This window comes from Echinops telfairi, unplaced genomic scaffold, assembly GCF_000313985.2.
Source record: "Echinops telfairi isolate 266 unplaced genomic scaffold, ASM31398v2 ScPeMD7_3533;HRSCAF=4204_1, whole genome shotgun sequence".
In the NCBI taxonomy this organism is placed as follows: Eukaryota; Metazoa; Chordata; class Mammalia; order Afrosoricida; family Tenrecidae; genus Echinops; species Echinops telfairi.
In genome coordinates, this window is record NW_022107432.1 from 28719719 (window position 1) to 28739725 (window position 20007).

General features: G+C 40.1%; 1 protein-coding gene across 2 annotated transcripts in view; it reads left to right on the forward strand.

Annotated features, from left to right (window-relative positions):
- Positions 1-20007, forward strand: part of BTBD9 (BTB domain containing 9) — a 462890-nt gene that overhangs the window by 368414 nt on the left and 74469 nt on the right. The window lies entirely within an intron of this gene.

A 20007-nucleotide genomic window follows, 5' to 3' on the forward strand; every position in this document is an offset into this window, starting at 1 on the left:
CCAGGCCTAGTTCAAAAGGCTATACTTTTATTAATTCTCCTCAGTATAAAAACAGTCCTATGAAATTCGTAGATCATTATCCTCAATGTACAGGGGGGGAGCTAAGGAATCCGAGAGGGCTTAGGTCACAGAAGAAGGAAGTGACCAGGTGAGGTGTGAGATTGAATAGACTCACCGGCAGTGAGTCATCAGAGCTTGTACCCTCTAGCTCAGGGGTTCTCAGCCTGTGGGTCACGACCCCTTCTGGGGTCAAACAACCCTTTCACAGGGGTCACACAATTCATAACAGTAGCAAAATTACAGCTATGAAGTAGCAACAACTATAATTTTATGGTGGTGGGGGGGGTCACCATAACATGAGGAGCTGTATGAAAGGGTCGCGGCATGAGGAAGGTTGAGAACCACTGCTCTAGTGCATGTTCAAAGAATCTCTGAATTCTAATTTAGAAGTTGAAAACATATTCCTATAATTTTTTACTTCTGTTTTGACTGTTAAGTAGTTAGATTAGAATTTACTTTATGTAGTTAAACAAGTTTTCTCTATCTCCTGGTTTGAATTTGACTCAGTTTTAGAAATGATATGCTTATATAGACCTAAGCAGGAATAGAAATTTTACTTGTATAAGTCTCTCCCTTCTCACTCTCCACCCAACCCCCACCACTCACCTTTTTCTCCTGTTTTTTTTTAACCTTCTTAGAAAAGTTTGTTGATACACACGTCAGTATTTATTCTGGGACCCTGTTCTACTCCCCACGTCCACATCATTCTCTGAGGTAGTTTTGAATACTCATCTGATCTCAGTGTTAACTGGACTCCCGTGGTTGTAGGGCAAGCTAAGAGGGAGGTTTCTGTGGAGGCCCTATGTGCAGAGAGTTTATTGCCTTCGGCCAGAGCCAGATTCTTCGGGAAGCAAGATTGTAGCAAAGGTCCATGTTTTCATAGTGGCACTCAGGATGGATTATTTAATGCAGTGTGAGCCTCTTGCTACTATTACGGTATGGCAATTATAATAGAATGTTTCTATTAGGACATAGGCTCCCAAATTTATTTGGCCTACCCCCCTCCCCCTTTTCAGAGAAAATTACTCAGTGTCCCCCTGGCATTTGTACTATAGCCCCTCCCCCTCCCGATCCAGAATAAAGTGTAGATATCTGCTTTTGCAGCCCCCTCTGGATCTTTCCAGTGCCCCTCTTGGGGCAATATCACCCATTTTGGGAAACATGGATTACTGCTGTACCAAGGCCCAAAGTTCAGTGGCTTAGCACAGTAATTTATTTCTCAGTCCACTAAGGGTGTCCCTGGATTTTGGGGGCTTTCTGCCCTCTCCACAAGTGATTAAGAAACCCAGGCATCTTTTATGTAGTTCTGCCATAGCCTAGGGCCTCTTTATCATCATCTGCATCTAGCAGACAGAACATAGGAAAGATGTGCATGCCTGCTTCTGACAAGCCTCAGCCTAGGTTTGGTGCACATCTCTTTAACTCACATTCCACTGCAGAGAACAAATCTCATTGCCACACTTCGGTGCGAGCAGGATGGAGAAACCTAACCAGGCTTTGGGTTAGGCAGTCAATCCCTAGTGGCGCCTAACTTTTGTGCCATCTCTCCCACAGTATGACAGCAAACTCACAATTATTCAGCAACCAGCAGTGTCGATCTGTGGTACCTAGGGTTACAACGCATGGGAGAGGACTCAGCACCTCCTGACAGCAAGAAGCTTGGCTGCACTTTCACGTAGTTTACCTCACTTTGTGCTCAGTAAAAACATCTGATGTAGATCATCTTCATTTTATAAACGAGAACATGAAGCTCAGAGAGGCTGTCTTGTCCCAGGGACGGAGCCACGCTTTAATGCAGGGCTCCTTCCATGGTGCCACATTGTGTCATCAACCAAAGCCTTACTAACGAGGGCCACACCAAGCCAGTGACAAAAGGGGGTAATAGTAATGGAGAGGCTAACATTTTCAAGTTCTTGGAACACTTTTTATATAACAGGAAGTCTGTCGAAGCCCAGGAACAATCACCATTGGTCTTCAGTGTGACTTCATATTGAGTACTAGCTCATAGACCCTCTTCTTCTTAAAAAGTCACTCCCGCTACAGAATCTCTTCTTAACCACCCTCATCTCTCCGTCTCCTCATATATGTAAACCGGTTTATTCACCTCAGGAGAGTGCACTGATGCCCGGCTCTTTCTTTTACCAGCCTCTGTTGGAGGTGTTATACTATGTGGCTTTGTAACGAGACCTAGTACATGTTGGCGTCTAATATGGAGCCCTGATAGCACAATAGATTGCACATTCGCTGCTAACTTCAACGTCAGCAGCTTTTTTTCCCCTTTGCCTTAAAAACAAACAACCCACTGCCATTGGATTGATTCCAACTGATAACAACTCAAAATAGGGTTTCTTTGACTTTGAATCTGTAGAAGAGTAGACAGCCACTCATCCTCAGAAACTCACAGGGGCAGTTTTACCCTGTCCTTTAGGGTTGACTCGATGGAAATGGGTTTGGAGTTTGGTGAATACAAGTAATAATAATTGCCTATTTAAATAGTTTTTTTCTTGATTCAAAAACCCATTCACTTATTAGACTAGAGCCTCTCCCAGTAATTCTGCATTAAGTCATTAACATCTTCTGCCTTCCTGTCCCCTTTTATCTTTGTTTCCATTGCTTAGTAAATGTAAATAATTTATGTGTTTTTAGCTTTGTATTTTAGCACTTAGATGCTACAGCGGCAAGTGTTCTACAAATTAATAATTAAATAATGTCTTAGAAGAACAAACACGAGTCATAACGAGAAGGCAAATGCTTGTTAACCTTTTGAGACTCAGTGGGACCAAAGGCTATGACTTGATGTGTATAAGCATACCCTGAATCTATTGTGCATCCATCTTTAGCTAGGTCTGAAGAAATGTAATAGAAGATGTGCAGTTAATTAAAGAACAAAGCCATTCCTTTGTATCTTACTATACCCGAGGACAGACCTCAAAAGAAGTATCTGTTAACTTCAAGAACTGTAGCTTATACTTTATTGAAATAAAGTGTGTGTATCATATTCTAAGTGAAATGAGATAGGATCTTTAAAGATCACAGCCCTGCCTCTTGATTGTCTTTCTGGGTAACCCAGAAATCAGAGGACAGATTTTTATTGGCCTTGGAAATGTCTCTAAGGAGAGAGATTCTACAGTCTCCCGCCAAGTCATCTCTATCTGACACCTACAGTGGAAGCGACTTCGCCTTCATCGTAAAGGGCCATTTTCTGTTTTCTAAAGTAGGTAGCCTTGTTTTTGTATTGATTATTTTTTTATTGCCTCTTTATTGTTATTATTATAAATTATTCCTGTAGCCTTTAAACCCCAAACCAAACCAAACCAAACCCACTGCCATTGGATTGATTCCAACGGATAACAACCCAAAATAGGGTTTCTGTGACTTTAAATCTGTAGAAGAGCAGACAGACAGCCACTCATCCTTCTCCTAGGAAGCAGCTGGTGGGTTTGAACTGTGGACCTTGAGATTAGCAGCCCAAGTCCTACCACACAGTGTTTCCTCCAAAAACCTCTCTTTGTAACCGTTGATTGTTTTTCTCTGTTGTCTTTTAAATTGTTGAACCCTAAATCTGTGTCATTACAGTATGATGCTAACATCAGTTTTTTTCATTATAAAATGCAGATGGAAATTGATTTAAACTATTTAGAAGAGTATAAACAGTGAGAAGTAAAATGTTGCTTCCCCATCTTCTGTTCCATCACAAAAGTTGACCGTAACCGCTTATTTTTCAGATTTTTAAAATAATTTCTCAGCTGTAAGCAGTTTTTTTGAGACTCAGTTTATTAATGTATCCTTGCTCTAAACAAAATTAGCTCATTTAACCACTCCCCAGCTTTTGTTAGTTTTTCTTTTTATTTATGGTACTATTTATCTTTTAAAATTACACGTTGTACTTAAATTTATATTATTTTGTGACAGTATTTCTTGACTCCTCATCATGTTGATTGGTAACAGACCTACTCCTTGTTGGATGTAAAGTGAGAGGAATGTTAGTCTAGGTATTCTACATCACTAAACTTATGTCCCGTTTGTAAAATTGTACTGTCTTCAGATCAAACAGATGGGATTTTCATACACATAATCCACATCATCCCACCAATTAAATTGCTTTGTATTAGTCAGATTATTATTTCCCTAGAGTTTCTAATCACCACTTTTTCCTGTTATGGAAATTTCCAAAGTCTACTGTTTGTTTCTTGATTAGTTGGATAGACTGCTACCTAGGCCTACTCTCTAGCTGTGATTCTAAAATTTCTTTTTCTTTCCTGTTTAGATTGGTTCTACTGTCTCTTGGATTTATTTTTCTCTTTTTGGAATAGGGATCAAAGGTTCAGTTCTCTTTCCTTAGCATGAGAAATTGGCCTGGGCTCAGTTACCTTTCTAGATGGATTCCCTGGACCTGATCAAAGGGGGTGTTAGCTGTCTTGTTAGGCAATATCACTTCTGATAAAACTTATTCCTGATTGTTAAAATTGCGTCTGGCCTGAGAGGACTATCAATACCATAACTGGCGAATACCTGGTAGGAAATCATAGCTTTAGACTTCTTAAATGCAATCACTTTTGTAACTGGGCATGACCCTTTTGAAGACTTTGGAAATTAGACTTTTGGAGTTGTGGCGTGAAATATTAGTTTCAATTTGGAATGTCTACCACTTTTTTCTGTCAGTTTGTCCTACTTTGGTGGCTTGTGTGTCACTGCGATGCTAAAAGTGATGTCACTGGTATTTCAAATACCATCAGGATCACCCAAAGTGAACATGTTTCAGCAGAGCTTCCACAAGAAGAACAGACTATGTAGAAGGAATACACCATCCATTTCAGAGGAATTAGCCACTGAAAATTTTACAAATAGCATGGAAACATTGTCAGTTACTGGACTTAATGAATGCAAGCAGAATATTATCAGAGATAGTGACAGAAGATGAGCCCTTCAGGTCGGAAGACTCTCAAAATATGACTGAGGAAGGGCTGTCTTCTCAAAGTAGAGTCAGTAATACTGATAGTTACATAATCTGGTGTCAATTTGGGACTGGAGAGGACTAAGAATGAAGGGGTGGAGTCTAGTCTGTCAAGCCAATGAGGCTTCTGTGTGGGCATGGCCTTCCCCCTGAGAATTCTGGGAACTCCTGTATTTCCTCCTTGGAGGTGGGAGATACTTTTCTCTCTCTGCTCACTCCCTTGGAGACGCTCTACTGACAAGACCCATGGAACTATGCTAGTGCCTTGGGAACTGGAGAAGCCAAGTATAGACCCCTTCCAGCACTGAGATGCTTACAGTGCCACTGGATCCAAAGACTTTCTACCCACTGGCCTGTGATCTTCCTGCATTTGGCATCATTGCATGTACTTTGTGAGTTTAAAGAGGACTTTATAGATTGGTATTGGACATATGGGCTAATATCGGACTTATGGGTATGGACTGGACTGGGCTGGGCTGTTTTCTGAATATTCTATTGCTCTTGTATATAAACCTCTTTCTTATATACATATGAGTGTCTATGGATTTGTTTCTGTAGTCTGCCCAGACTAACACAATGACACACAGGTGGAGTAAGACCTGTGGGAGTAATGCCTTTGGGACCTTCATTTGCCGATGAAGCATGACTCAAAGTGAGAAGAAACAGCTGCAAGCATTATTGAATAGTTGGAACTTGAAATATATGAAGTAAGTATCTAGGAAAATTGGAAGTTGTTCAAAATGAAATAGAATGCCTAAAGATCAGTATTCTAAGTTGTAGTAAGCCAAAACAGCCTGGTATTTACCATTTTGAATCAGAGAATCTACAGTTTACCATGAGTGGCACAATCAAGAAGAATGGCTTTGCATTCATCTTCAAAAAGGACATTTCAAGATCAATACTGTCTGTGATAGGACATACAAGAAAATCCAACCAATACAACTATTATTCAAATTTATACAACAACCATGGACACTAGTGATGCAGAAATTGGAGAATTCTACCAATGACTTCAGTCAGAAATGGATTAAACATGCAATCAAGATGCAGTGATACTTATTGGTGATTGGATTGCGAAAGTTAGAAACGAAGAGGAAGGAAGAGTAGTTAAAAATACAACCTTGGGAATAGAAACAAAGCTGGAGATTACCTGAAACAATTTTGCAGACCAACAACTTCATCAAAAATACCTTTTTTCAATAACACAAATGATGATTACATACATGGACTTCTCCAGGTGGAATACACAGAATTCAGATTGACTTCATCTGTGGGAAGAGATGATGGAGAAGCTCAATATCAGCAGCTAACACCAGGCCAGGGATTGACTGTGGAACAGACCAGTAATTGCTCTTGTGTAAGTTCAAGTTGAACCTGAAGAAAAGGAAAAACAAGTCCATGAGAATGAAAATATGACCTTGACTATATCCCACTTGAATTTCAAGTACATCACTAGAACAGATTTGCTTCATTAAATATGGATAACAGTAGACGTAGTGAGCTTCAGGATGATATTAACAACATCATACACGAAGAAAGCACAAGATTATTAAAAAGACAGGAAAGAAGGAAAACTAAGTGGATTCAGAAGAGACTCTGAAACTTGCTCTTACAGAGTAGCTAAGGCAAATGGAGAAAATGATGAAGTCAAAGATCTGAACAGAAAATTGCAAAGGCAACTTAAGAAGACAAAGGAAAATATTGATATGGAATATGCAAAGACCTAGAGTAAGAAAATTTAAAAAGGAAGAATATGCTCATCATATCTTAAATTAAAAGAACTAAATAAAAATTTCAAGCTTCAAGTTACAATTTTGAAAGGTTCTATTGAATGATGCAAGAAGCATTAAAAGAAGACAGAAAAAGGTATCATATGAGCAAGGATCAATGATACTGACAGGTGCACTGAAAGCATCAGGCAAAAACAGGCCTCCAGGAACTGATGAAAACCAACTGAAATGTTTCAACAGGTTAATGAAGCACTGGAAGCACCAAATTATCATCTATGCCAAAAAGGTTGGAAGACAGCTACTTATCTAACTGACTGGAAGAGATCCATATTTGTGCCCACCCCCCCAAAAAGTGACCCAACAGATTGTTCAAATTAAAGAATAATATATATCATTGATATCACATCTAAGTAAAATTATACTGAAGATCATCCAATAAGGTTGCAGCAGTATATTGACAGAAAGTTGCCAGAGAATCAGGCCAGATTTAGAAGAGAATGTGGAACAAGGAGTATCATTACTGACATCAGATGAATCTTGACAAAGCGGAGAATACCAGAAAAATGTTTGCTTAGGGATAGCCTGGAAAAGAATGGGAAATCCAGAACACTTAATTGTGCTTATTTGAAACCTGTACATGGATCAAGAGGTAGTTCTGTGAACAGAACAAGAGAATACTTCGTAGTTTAAAATAGGGAAAGGTATGTGACAAGGTTGTATACTCTCACCATACTTATTCAATCTGTATGCCGAGCCAACAATCAGAGAAGCTGGCTTAAATGAATTAGAGTGTGGCAGTAGGATTGGAGAAAGGCTTATTACAATCTGTGGTATGCAGATGACACAACTTTGCTTGCTACTTGAAGCATTTGCTGATGAAGATCAAAGATTGCAGCTTTTGGTATGGGGTACAACTCGATATAAAGAAAAGCAAAATCCTCACAACGGGACCAAAAGGTAACAAACCAAGATAAATGGAAAAAAGATTGAAGTTGTGAAGGATTTCACTTTGATTGGATCCACAGTCAATGATCGTGGAAGCAGCAGGCAAGAGATCCAAGTATGCATTGCATTGGTAAATCTGTTGCACAAGACTGCTTTAAAGTATTCAAAAGCAAGATGTAACTTTGAGGACTAAAGTGCACCTAACCCAAGCGATGGTATTTTCATTTGCCTTATGTGCATGTGAAAGTTGGATATTAAATAAGGAAGAGCAAAGAAAAATTTTTGCATGTGAATTATGGTGTTGGAGAAGAATATTGAAAGTACCATGGACTACCAGAGAATAACAGATCTGTCTTGGAAGAGGTACAGCCAGAATATTCCTTTGAGGCAAGGATGGTGAGATCCATCTCATAGATGTTAGACTTGCCCCCTGTTCCTTGGAGAAGGACAACTTGCTTGATAAAGTGGAGAGAGTGAAAAAGATGAAAGCCCTTAATGAGAGGATTGACAGAGTGGCTGAAACAATGGGTTCAAACAATTAAGAGGATGGTGCAGGACGGCATTGTTTCATTCCCTTCTGTGTAAGGATGCTATGAGTAGGAACCAATCTGACATCACCTAACAGAAACAACAACATCCTAATGGTGTGCTGTGTTACTAGTGTTCTGTCCTAGGTGACTCGGAAGCTAAATATAACATGCTCAGTCTTTTGGTTTTGAATATTTTGTTTATACGACTCCTGGAGGGCAGTGCATAGAATACGTAAATCTCTAGGTAATTTTTTTTCCCAGAAAGATATATAGAAAGCAGATTTTCAGAATTCTTGCGTATCTGGGTCACAATTTGACTGGATAACTAATTCAGCTCCTTTAGAATTTTGAAAACTTAGATTTTTGACAGCTAGTATTTAGTGTTGTTGATAACAATCTGTTATCAATCTGATTCTTGTTCTGTTTATTAATTTTTTGTTTCTTTTTTTTCAGTTAGAAATATTTATTAGAGGGTTGCACTATACAAGTTATAGGAGGTATAAGAAATTGATATGTAGAATTATAGAGACACGAACACCAAAGATCACTTAATGTAATCATTTTTGTTGTTGTTGTTGTTATTTTATTTTTTAAATTATTTTATTGAGGGCTCATACAATTCTTCCATACATACATCCATTGAGTCAGGCACATATATACACCTGTTGCCCTCATCAATCTCAAAACATTTGCCCTCTACTTTAGCCCTCAATATCGTTTGCTCGTTTTCCCCCTCCCTCCCCCTTTCCCCTTCCTTCCTGAACCCTTCATAATTCATAAATTATTACTTTTGTCATAAGTTACACTGTCCGATGTCTCCCTCCACCCCCTTCTCTGCTGTCCATTCCCCAGGGAGGAGGCTATACTTAGATTCTTGTAATTGGCTCCCCACTTCTACCCCGCATTCCCTTCACCCTCCAGCCTTGCCCCTCTCACGCTGGTCCTGAAGAAGTCATCTATCCTGGATTCCCTGTGTTTCAAGTTGCTATCTGTACCAATGTACATCCTCTGGTCTAGCCAGATTTGCCAGGCAGAATTGGGATCATGATACTGCGGGGGAGGAATCATTAAAGAATTAGAGGAAAGTTACATGCTTCATCGTTGCTACCCTGCACCCTGCTTAGCTCATCTCCTCCCCCAAACCCCTAATTTTTCCTTTTCTATAAAACCCTTTAGGATCTTCATAGTCAGTGGTCTTAAATTTCAAAATGGCTGGAGCATGTTTCATGTACCCATGTAGTTTGCTTCACTATGAAACACACTCTCTCCAGTTTATAAATGACTAATATTTTATTGGAGTACTATTTTCCAGATATTCACCAAAATCTTTGATTTGCTAACATCTTTTCCTCTAGTTTGTAATACTTGTTATAACTCAGTTCCATTTTGCATTTATTTGATATCATGTCAATGGCCACTGGTTTCTAGGAATGGAGAGGTAAATGTTATACCGTCTTATACTTGATAACCCCAGTGACTCCTTGAGTCGTTTAGTCTGACTGTGCTTCTATCATGTTCTTTAGCTTTCTAGGCCATAATCTATTCCTGTCCAATTTTTAACCATTTATTCACTTTACCATGATACCGTTAAATAGCAATCATGTCTACCAAGATATTAGTGATTTTAGTCATCATCTGCCCAAGACTTTGCCCTTGGCTAACATTTTAGCAAATATAAATGATGAGATATAAGAAATGGTGTAGAAAAGCAAAATCATAAAACTACTTACAAATTTGATTTTTCTAGTTATGGCCACTCTATGGTATTAATCTAGAATTGTTTTTTAGTTTCTAATTTTCAAACAAATTTCATAACTGCCTATTTATTTTCTAGATTATTTTATTAATAATTTTTTTCTAATCTAAATGTTTGTTATAAATTATACTGCAAAAATTGCATTATAAATAATTCTTAATAACTTAAGAAAAAAGCAAGGTACACAATTGTATAGAAGTATTATGAATGAAAAAATTATGGAAGGAAAAAACTAGAAGGAAGTATGTCAAAATATTGATAATGATTGTTTTTTATATAGTGGGATTATGAAAATTACTATATTTTCTAAATTTCTACATTTCTGACCTATTTATAAGCATTCTTTTTTAAAATCTAAAAGAAAACTTTATTTTAAAAAAGATTTCTCCTTGAGGCCGCCCCTGCATGATTTATAGGTGTTTGTCCTTGTTATTTGAGTAACATTTGCAGGCAGAGTGGCATGGTTAATCACTGCCAGTATAAATCAAATAAATAAGTGCTATACATTGCAGTATTCCAATAGCTTTTCAGAACCTTGATTTCCCAAAAAAGGTATTTCCTCTATTTTCCTTATGGCTTCTCCCCTTGCATCTTTGAAAGCCTCATTCTCCTAGAGCACTTCCTTTTCATGCCTTTCCCCAAGACTTCCCCAAGAGCTTGGAGCACCACTTTGGACGGGCATTTTGATAGCATCCTAACTGTAGAATGGTCTTCCTCGGTGCCTTCCCTGAGATGTACTTCTGACAGTCTCTTTGCCAGCCTGACCATATGCGTATCTGAGAAGTGCTCCTCCCTTCTAAATCCATTGTCATTGATTTCCTGGGTAAGGGCAGTATTCTGTTCTGGGGTCTGCTTCTGTAACTAGTGCTATTTATTTACCAGGAACCTTAGAACAGGAAGTTGTGTTCTTTCTTTAAGTGCTGAAGTAGCTTAGGACAATCGGATAAATTAAAGGTGGAGAGTTACAGCTCCCATAAATTTTTGCAAAGTCTAGCAAGATTGAAAAATGGGACATTTAGACCTGGACAATTTACTTTGCCTGCCATTTTCTGCATCTTCTTTGCCATTGTGAGATTGAAAAGGCTTTCTCTCTGCCAGTGTTGTTTCTGAGCCTGACACTTAGCAAAATTCAAACCTCAGTGGGTTATAGGAGGTTGATGGTTTGGGGGCTGTGTGGAGGGAGCTTAGGGTCACTAATATGAAGCAATAGAAAGAAAGTAGGTTTTAAAGGAGGAATTTTTTTTTGCCTCTGTAAAGAAGTGGCAGGTTTACGTTTCCAGGGTGGGATTGCGGTTCTAGAGGGCCCCATAGATCCTGGGATGGAAAGATTACTATTTTTGCTTGTCAGCTGTGATAGCAAGCCTGTGCTGCTCTCCTCAGATTCTGCGTCTCTGAGAGGTTGGGAGCGTGCGCTTGCTCCACTGAGAGTGTGAGCCAATTAATGGGTTGTGGTGGTGTAATTGTCACTTGAAACATCCTCTATGGAGATTTTATTTTTCTCTTTTCATACTTAACTCCATTTTTTTAAACACAGCATTTGACAGTAATGAACAAGCAGTCATGTTCTTTCCTTTCCTTCTTTTTTTAAAGGGCAAACATTGGGGTTACGTTTGTCCAGAGTTTTAGAACTGAACAATAAAGAAACGACCTCTAAGAGGAATGGCAAAAAAAAAAATAGAATTCAGAAAACACACATAAAGGTCAAGTCTAAGCAAGAGGGTGGTTGTGTTAATGATTCATCAGAGGCTGTAGAAGGCAAGACTGTAGACACCTGTTAATCAAACTGTCTCATGAGTACATGGAAATTCTAGAATAGAAAACATCAATTGGTGATCAGTCATACCTGCACATTTAGAGGGGGTATATCTTGTGTAGCACAGAAAGTTTTTATGAAACAAATGTATTCTTACCTTGGAAGCCATGTGGAAAGTACATTTGGATGCTAACTATGTGCACTGAGTTGTGAACAGAATAATCAGAAGGTCCTGTGGAACCACCTAGGATATTGGACAGGTAGAGGAGCGGGGAGGAAATGAGTTCCCTTTGGGTGGCGAATGAGCAAGAGAGGAGTTGAGAGCTTCCGCCTCCTTGCTTCACCCAGCAGCCACGTTATTTTGTGCCGTTAATGGTTTTTCCCATGCCTGTTATAAAAGAAAAGAAAAATGGAGCAAACCTCAATAAAACTTGCTCAGTGAGCTGCATGAGCACACTTAAAATGTCCATGGTCAGAAAGATTTTTCTTTTATGGACATAACTTGCATATTAATGTAATACTCCAAATGACAAAAATCAATCAAGACCTCACTAGTTCAATTGCCATACTTCTCTCCTAACTGGTCTCTCACATCCTCTCTGTAGCCTTCTTCAATGTGACTTTATTTACTGTAGCTAATGTTACTTTTCAAACTCAGCTCATACATTCTTTCCTAGAACCTTCCATAGTCTTCCCATTGCTCTGGGGGTAAAGTTCTTCCAACAGTTGGCCTCACCTGCCGTGCTAGGCTCATCTAGCACCCCTCTCCTATGGTTTCCATGTTCGATCATCCTACCTTCCCTCCCTTCCCACCCTGCACCGTGTTTCTTTTTGCCAGAGAGCCTCTATGCATGTTGTAGGCTCTGCGTGGAGGCTGCACCCCCATTCTTTCTCTGGCCCGCCCCTGTCGCCCTCTAGTTCTCAGCTCAAAGGCACTTTCTCAGTCTGACCCCTTGTTTTGTGTGTGCTCGTTTTCAGATCCCTTTGTTACTCCTTTTCTTTCATTCATAGCCCATATTGCACTTTCTTATGGCCTGTACCTTTACCTGGCTATTAAATTGCTGTTAGAATGGGAGTTCCTGGAGATAGGAATGTTGTGCCTTTTGCTCACTCTTTTAGCCATGGTAGTCTAGCACGATGCACTTGTCATCTGAGTGAGTGTGTGGGCAAATGCTATCTTCTGGCTCCAGGCACACACAGGTGCTGGTTGTATTTGTTGTGCTACTCTCCGGCTCTCTTGTCAGCACTGGGGTCAAGTAGGAGGTCTTCCCATGCCAACATGGATGGTGCTGCAGGGCGCAAGGAAGAGTTTATAAGAGAACAGGAATTGCTGCCTGATGATGTAGTCCTCGTAGACTAGACGGCGTCTTCCCAACTCCGCCTTTAGTAATCCATTATTGATCTGTCAACCTTTATTCATTTAAAGCCTTATTGCATGGGTTTTAATTTAGTCATTGCCAGAGTTGAGTTTTCCCTGGTCTCCACATCTACCCTTGCCCCTCAAGTTAATGACTTGGATCCCCCAGTAGCAGTTTTTCACTCGAGGATGGCTACTGGCTGGAAGTCCATTACCGTTATTTTTAGCTACTCTTAACAGGTTTTTCTTTACAGAGGGGCCAAGTGCTTTAAAAAGTGTTTGCCAGCTGTGCCCCTTTCACTTCAGGTTAAAATGTTTCAATTGCTTCTTTGGATTTTCAAATTAAAAACAAAAACAAAATAAAACAGAATAAGAATGCCCTTAACGTCTGGAGAGAAACTAGCCAAGGCATTTCATGTACTTACTGCCCCAGCAGGGCAGTCTGCCTAGCAGCTCAGCTCTAGCTCTGGGATCCAGGAGCTCGGAATCCCTCTGTGGTCTTGGGATGGTTGCGGGAGCTCCAGCTACAGTGCTGGCCGCAGAGGGGCTCAGTGGGTATCTCTTACCACTGCCAGGCTGTGAGTAACCACTTCTCTGAGATGCCCATTGCCAGTAAAGCTGTGCAGACATCGAATCTGCCCCTCAGGGAACTTCTATTCGTTGGTTGAGTAGCCCTGATATAGATAAACTGTACATAGAGATTCCAGGATATCAAATGTCATAGAAATCCATTTTTAAAAATGAATGGTCTGGAAGTGAACTCACCCTCAGGGCTCAATTTACAGCCAGACAATAGACAATAGCACTAGTGAGATAAGAACCTCTTACAATAACCAACCTTTGAGATCAAATGGCAGCATTTACCCAAGGACAAAGCTCCGAAGGATTGGGAAAGAAGGAGAAACAGAAACAGGAAGCACAGGGAGGAAGTGGGGTAAGTGATGATGTTACACCATGCAGATTGCAATTAGTGAGCTGAAATAAATGGGTATGAGTTGTTGATTGGAAAGCTGATCTCAGTAAACCTGCCCCCAAGTCCAATAAAAAATGAAAGGATGGTTAGCATGAACATCTGCAAAACAGCAAAAACGGAAGTATAGCCTATCTGTTGTTCAGTGGAGGAGGAAACAGGAAGAAAAAACATTGTAGTTTTGATCATATGTTTCCCAAATCGAACTGCCTCCATTTACCAAATTATAGCCTGAAGCAACAGCCCATCTCTGGTCTCTGTTGAGAAGGTGCTGTCTTGTTACTGATGATGTTTGCTGACTCAGCTCTATCACAGGGTGCTAAGGGACTCATGTTTTCTTTCTAGGTTAAAAAAAAAAAAAAGGAAAGAACTGTTCTTATAAATTCAAGACCCCAGCTTGGGCATAAAATCGATTTTTAGAGCTTAAGGCACTCTTCCTTATGATCTGCTAAAAGCTCTTGACTTTGCATTGTGCACCAGAGTATGTTGTTGTTCGTTCTATCCCGGTGACTACCGCTGATGGTGACTATGGGTCTACAGAGCAACATGGTGCCTCGTCCTGCCCTCTTCATGATTGTGGATGTGTCTGGTTCCCTGGTCGGTGCGATTGTGGCAGTCCGCGTAGTGATCAGACTAGGGGTTGGGCTCTCGTGATAGCATGTTCAAAGTAAGGGAGCCAGAGTCTTACCATCTTTGCTTCTGTGGAACATTCCAGTTGTATTTCTTCTAAGACTAATTTGTTCATTCTTCTTCACCATACCATAGTGCAGATGTATCAATCTTATGTTGTCTTTCCTCGTTATCCATCTTTCACATGCTTATGAGGTGATTGAAAACCTCATGACTTGAATCTGGCACACCTTAGCCATCAAAATGACACCTTTTTTTTTTTTTTTAACTTTGAAGAGGTCGTTTGCAGCAGATTATCCAATCTAATACATCACTTAATTTCTTTATTGCTGCTTCATGGACATTATTTGTTGATTGAAGTGAAATCATTGACAACTTCCATTTTTCTTCATATTCGGGTATAATCATTCTGAAGACTGTACTCATTGACCTTCATCACTAAGTTTTTGAAGCCACCTTCATTTTTGGCAAGTCAGCCTGGGTCATCTGAATTGCAGGTTGTTAATGAGTCCTCCCCAAGTCCTGATCCCTTGATTTCTTCATATAGTTCGGCTTCTCGGATTATTTGCTCAGCGTACAGTAGATTGAGTAAGTAAGGTGGAATGATGCAACACTGCTGCAGATATTTTCCACTGGGACAGACCCTGTTGGAAATACTGGCTATGTTTTCTTAGAGGTGTCTCTGATTAATAGCTCTCCCAACCAGCTTTGATATAGTCTTTCATATTTTTTCAAGTGACCCTGGTAGGAGGAGACCAGGAAGCTATTTTACCTCTGAAGGAATGTGAGCTTTATAAACAACTTATGAACACTTAGGGAACCCATCAAGCCCCAAGAGTATAAAATACAAAGGGGATCTTAAAATCATAAAATTTTATAATAAGAAGTACCCTTGTTGTCTAAGCAACTCATTTTACAGATTTGAATTTGAGGCAGGAAGGTACTGCCCCCAAGTTCTTACCTAGCATCATGGTCCAGGTTGAAACCCAGGTCTCTGGATTTTAAGTCCCCCTTTCCTAGAATATTGCATGGCCTATGATCCAAAACACCAAACTCATTGCCATCAAGTGGATTCTAACTCACAGCCACCCTGTAGGACAGAGTAGAACTGCCCCTGTGGGTCTCAAAGACTAACTGTTTAAGGAAGCAGGAAGCCTTGTCCTTCTCCTGAGTACCTGCTTGTGGTTTTGAACTGCTGACCTTGTGGCTTGCCACATAACTACTATGCCAAGCAGACATATAAGAGCTGTACAAATATGACATCAGAAGGTGGCAAGGAGGGAAGCTTTTCTGAAAAGATGCATTTTGAGCCTGGCCACCTAATACTGGCCTGAATCTGTGAGAACTGATTTCCCAACGAGAGGAGGCTGTGAACTTGAGGTTAAAGGCTCACATAAAGGTCCAGGACCAACCTTCCAGAGATACTATGAAGACGATAGGTTACAAAGATATCCATTTCAATTTTCATATGCGTTCATGCCTTGCTAGCACTCTTGCTTTCTCCACAGAAAATTAAAGCATCCAGCCTTTTAACAGTATCATAATTCATATTTTAAGAATTGGTTTTTAGAGTATAGCCTCTGTACCAGTGGTCAAATTGTGATTACCTAGGGATTCATTATCTAAGTTGTAGAGCATATTAACTTCTGTTTTTCTTCCTTTTTCCTTCCTTCTGCCTATTTAAAAACAAAAAAATCATTATGCTATTCATAAGGTCCTTTATTAGACTACTTCCGTTCATCAAAAGAGGATCTGTAAGCATGGGTTTAACCCCTCTGAAGCCAATTTTTTCCCCCACAGTTGACATTTTCTTTTCTCAATCATCTGCAATGGGATGTAAGTGAATTTCACCCCAGTTGTAAATTATGTACGGAATAACAGTAAGAAATATTCCTTACCAAGTTTTTTAATGGTTTTAGTGGCATATAATTCACATATCAGATAACCGATAGTTCAATCGTAGTAAGGGTTGTGCAGTCACTACCACAATCAATTTTAGAGCATTTGCTTCTTATAGTCAGTGTTAGTCTCACAGAGTTTCAAAGGGTGGTTTCAGAATGGCAATTACATGAAATTACATATGTTTTCCAGCTTCCAAAGCAGGAGTTAGTGAGTGCTTTCTGCCCATATGCTTTTCACCTCTTCATCAAGTTTATGCAACTGTACCAAGCCCATGTAAGAAAACCTAAATGTCCTAACACCTAGTTATGTGGCTTAGTAACCTTGACCTGAAAATGTTGGTGAGGGATTATCTTGTTGGTCCTCTGCCTCTAGGTAGAGTTGCACATTAGCTTGGTCCCAGAGAGCTATGGTGTTCCCCTGATGAAGAAGGCCTGATAATAATGCCCCTTGCTCTTTCATCTCTAGTTCTCAGAGCCTACAAATATGTTCATATGTGAGGGTGAGTGACCCTCGGGCAAAGAAGGACAGCACCTGTTGGTTCTGCTGCTGTTAGATAAGAGCAACTTGTTTATATTGTTCTTTTTTCATAGAGAATCAGTGAAGTGTCCCTGTTTGAAATGACGGTAGATACATAAACTTAAAGGAGCTCTGATAGCATAGTAATTACACATTGGGCTGCTAACCACAAGGTTGATGGTTCAAAACCAACCAACTACTTCAATGGAGCAAGACGGGGCTGTCTACTCCCATAAACAATTACAGTCTTGGAAAACCACAGGGGGTGGTCCCTATGAGTCAGTATTGACTCGATAGCAGCGATTTTGGTTTTTTGTCTACTTCCTTAAAGAGTGACAGTCTCAGAGACCCACAGGGGCAGTTCTACCCTGTCCTGTGGGGTCACTATGAGTCAGAATCGACTCCCTGTCAGTGAGTTTACATAAGCTTAAGAGAAACTCTCACTGATGGAATTTTGAGATTGATCATCTTTTCTCTAGGCTCTGTTAGGGATAGAGGAAGGAAGGAAGGGCTCATGGTAGCATGTTTCATATTTCTGGTTTGTCAAAAGTAATTTTTCCTATTTAGAATAAAAATTCCAACCAGTGTTCATCTGCTGTTGAGATCGCACTAACAAGAGGATATGATACAACAGTTCAGGTTCTCAAACCAGCATTGAACCCCTCCTATCAGAGTCTCTACCTATTTGAAGGTGCTTTAAATAGGTTGACTGAAGGGTCCATGTGGCACCAAGATGGGATTCTGTTGTCCTGTGAGGACAAGGAGGCATCGTTCATGTGCTCTCACTGGCTGCATGGTGACTACTTAGAGAACATTATACAGATGTCCATAGAAAAATGGAATTAAAAGATAATGGATATTTTCCATAAACTTTTTGAAACCCCCTCATATAGTAATGTGCTTCTAGTAAGACATAGCATGTACTATGCATCTACAATTATAAGTGCATTCTATTTTTTATTCCTGGGGAGATTTTTAAATTTATGACTTCATATTACATTAATGTGGTATTCTTACATTAATATTAATTAACTTTATAAATTTCTGAGGAGATGAGAAGGGAACACAGGGCACAGTCTTCGGAGCCATTTATATTTAGAGGATGAAATAATTGATATTCTCAGGCATTATTTTCTCTTTTGTCACTTCTTTAATTAAGATTGCCATTCAACCAATATTGAATCATTGCCCTGCCAGGGACCCTCAATTTGTGGGACATGAACTCATGCTAACTCAAACCTGTTTCATCTGTTCATTCATTAGTTGAGCAGATGTATTTTGAGCAATGCTCTTAAGTCAGGCACTATTTAGGCACTTTTCTACTTTCAGCTACTTACCAGTTGAACTTTCCCAGTTGGCTTAGAGGAAACTTGTTAACTGAGGGGTCTCATCCAAACAGAAATTGTAACATTTGTGGATTCTGTCGCTGGTGGTGGTGGTGGTAGTTGCCAGTGAGTCAGTACTGACTCATGATGACCCTATGTGTACCAAACAGAACTGTTCCATAGGGTTTTTTCAGTGGTGGTGACCTTTTGGAAGTATTCACTGGGCCTAACTTCTGAGGCACTTCTGGGTGGATTTGAACCACCTACCTCATTGCTAGTATTGAGCATGAAACCGCATGTACCACCCAGGAGTTTGTGTATTTGTGTAGTCTGCCACATAAACTAGCCCAGATCGACTCTTGAGTGAATCAGTAGGGAAAGCACTTCCTGGAGCAAGCAGCTTGCTAAATCTGTAATCACATACTTTACAGACGAAGGGGTGTTACTGGCCTTGGAGGATAAATAAAGATCACTCCTTCTCCCTTCAGCATGCCTTGCTCTCCGGAGATTGTCTTGGAGGTGGTGGGATTGCAGCCTGCACCCTCAACTGTCCTTTCTTCATTACCCTTTGTTTTCAAAACAATCACCTGTGTGAATGATAAGGGAGGCTTAGCAAAAGGAAAGTGTTTTGCTGGACTTCTGTGGTGGTGCGCCAGCTGCCCTCTCTGGTGATAAGATAAGTGTGATGTTCAGTTTGTAATGAGCACTTGCCGTTTCTGTAAACTGTGTAATACTATATAATAAGCAGTAATTTTCCACTTGCCTCTGATAACAGAAGGCTTCTGCTGTGGGAATTTTATTCCCCGTCCCCCATTGCCCCACCACCACCGCCAATATGATAAATTTACAGAGCCTTTTTTTTTTTTTTCAACATAAGATTGACAGGTTGTTTCCCAAGTTTGTCCCAAATGTTTAATAGCTAATTTTGCTTTAAGAAAGTCAAAGTCAAATAAAATGTTTCTGAAGTAGCCAGTTATAATACAATGACTGTATACATTAGTAAGTTCTTTGTCGCTGTCTCCTGGCTCTGCCTTTCCTCCAGGGATTAAGTGTCTTGAAGCTTGGCCCAATAGCTCAGATGATAAAACTGACAACTCCCGAGTTATTGTTTTACATTTCCTCCAAGAGAGTATATCGTTAGTATAAAGTGAACCCACCCGAGGTGACTAGGTACCCTTCTCTGAGAGAGGAAGAGGACCTTCAGGCTGCCTGCTCGACAGTACACAGTGAAACACTGATTTTTTTGTTTGGGTTTTTGGTTGTGGGGGATGGGGTAGGGTTGGTGTTTTTATTGTTAGAAAATGTATAGTAAGAACGTCAAGGTCTGTCTGAAAAAGATAGACTGGATGAGCAATCTGGAGGAGAAAACAACAGAACTGACAGTTCTGAGGGGACATGGGAGAGAGGGAGGTGGAGGGAAAGGAAGTGGTGTTAACAATCCCAGGGACAAGGGAACAACAAGTGATCCAAGTTGGTGGTGAGGAGGGTGTAGGACGCCTTGTAGGGCATGAACAAGGGTAATGTAACCAAGAGGAATTACTGAAACCCAAATGAAGGCTGAGCATGATAGTTGGACAAG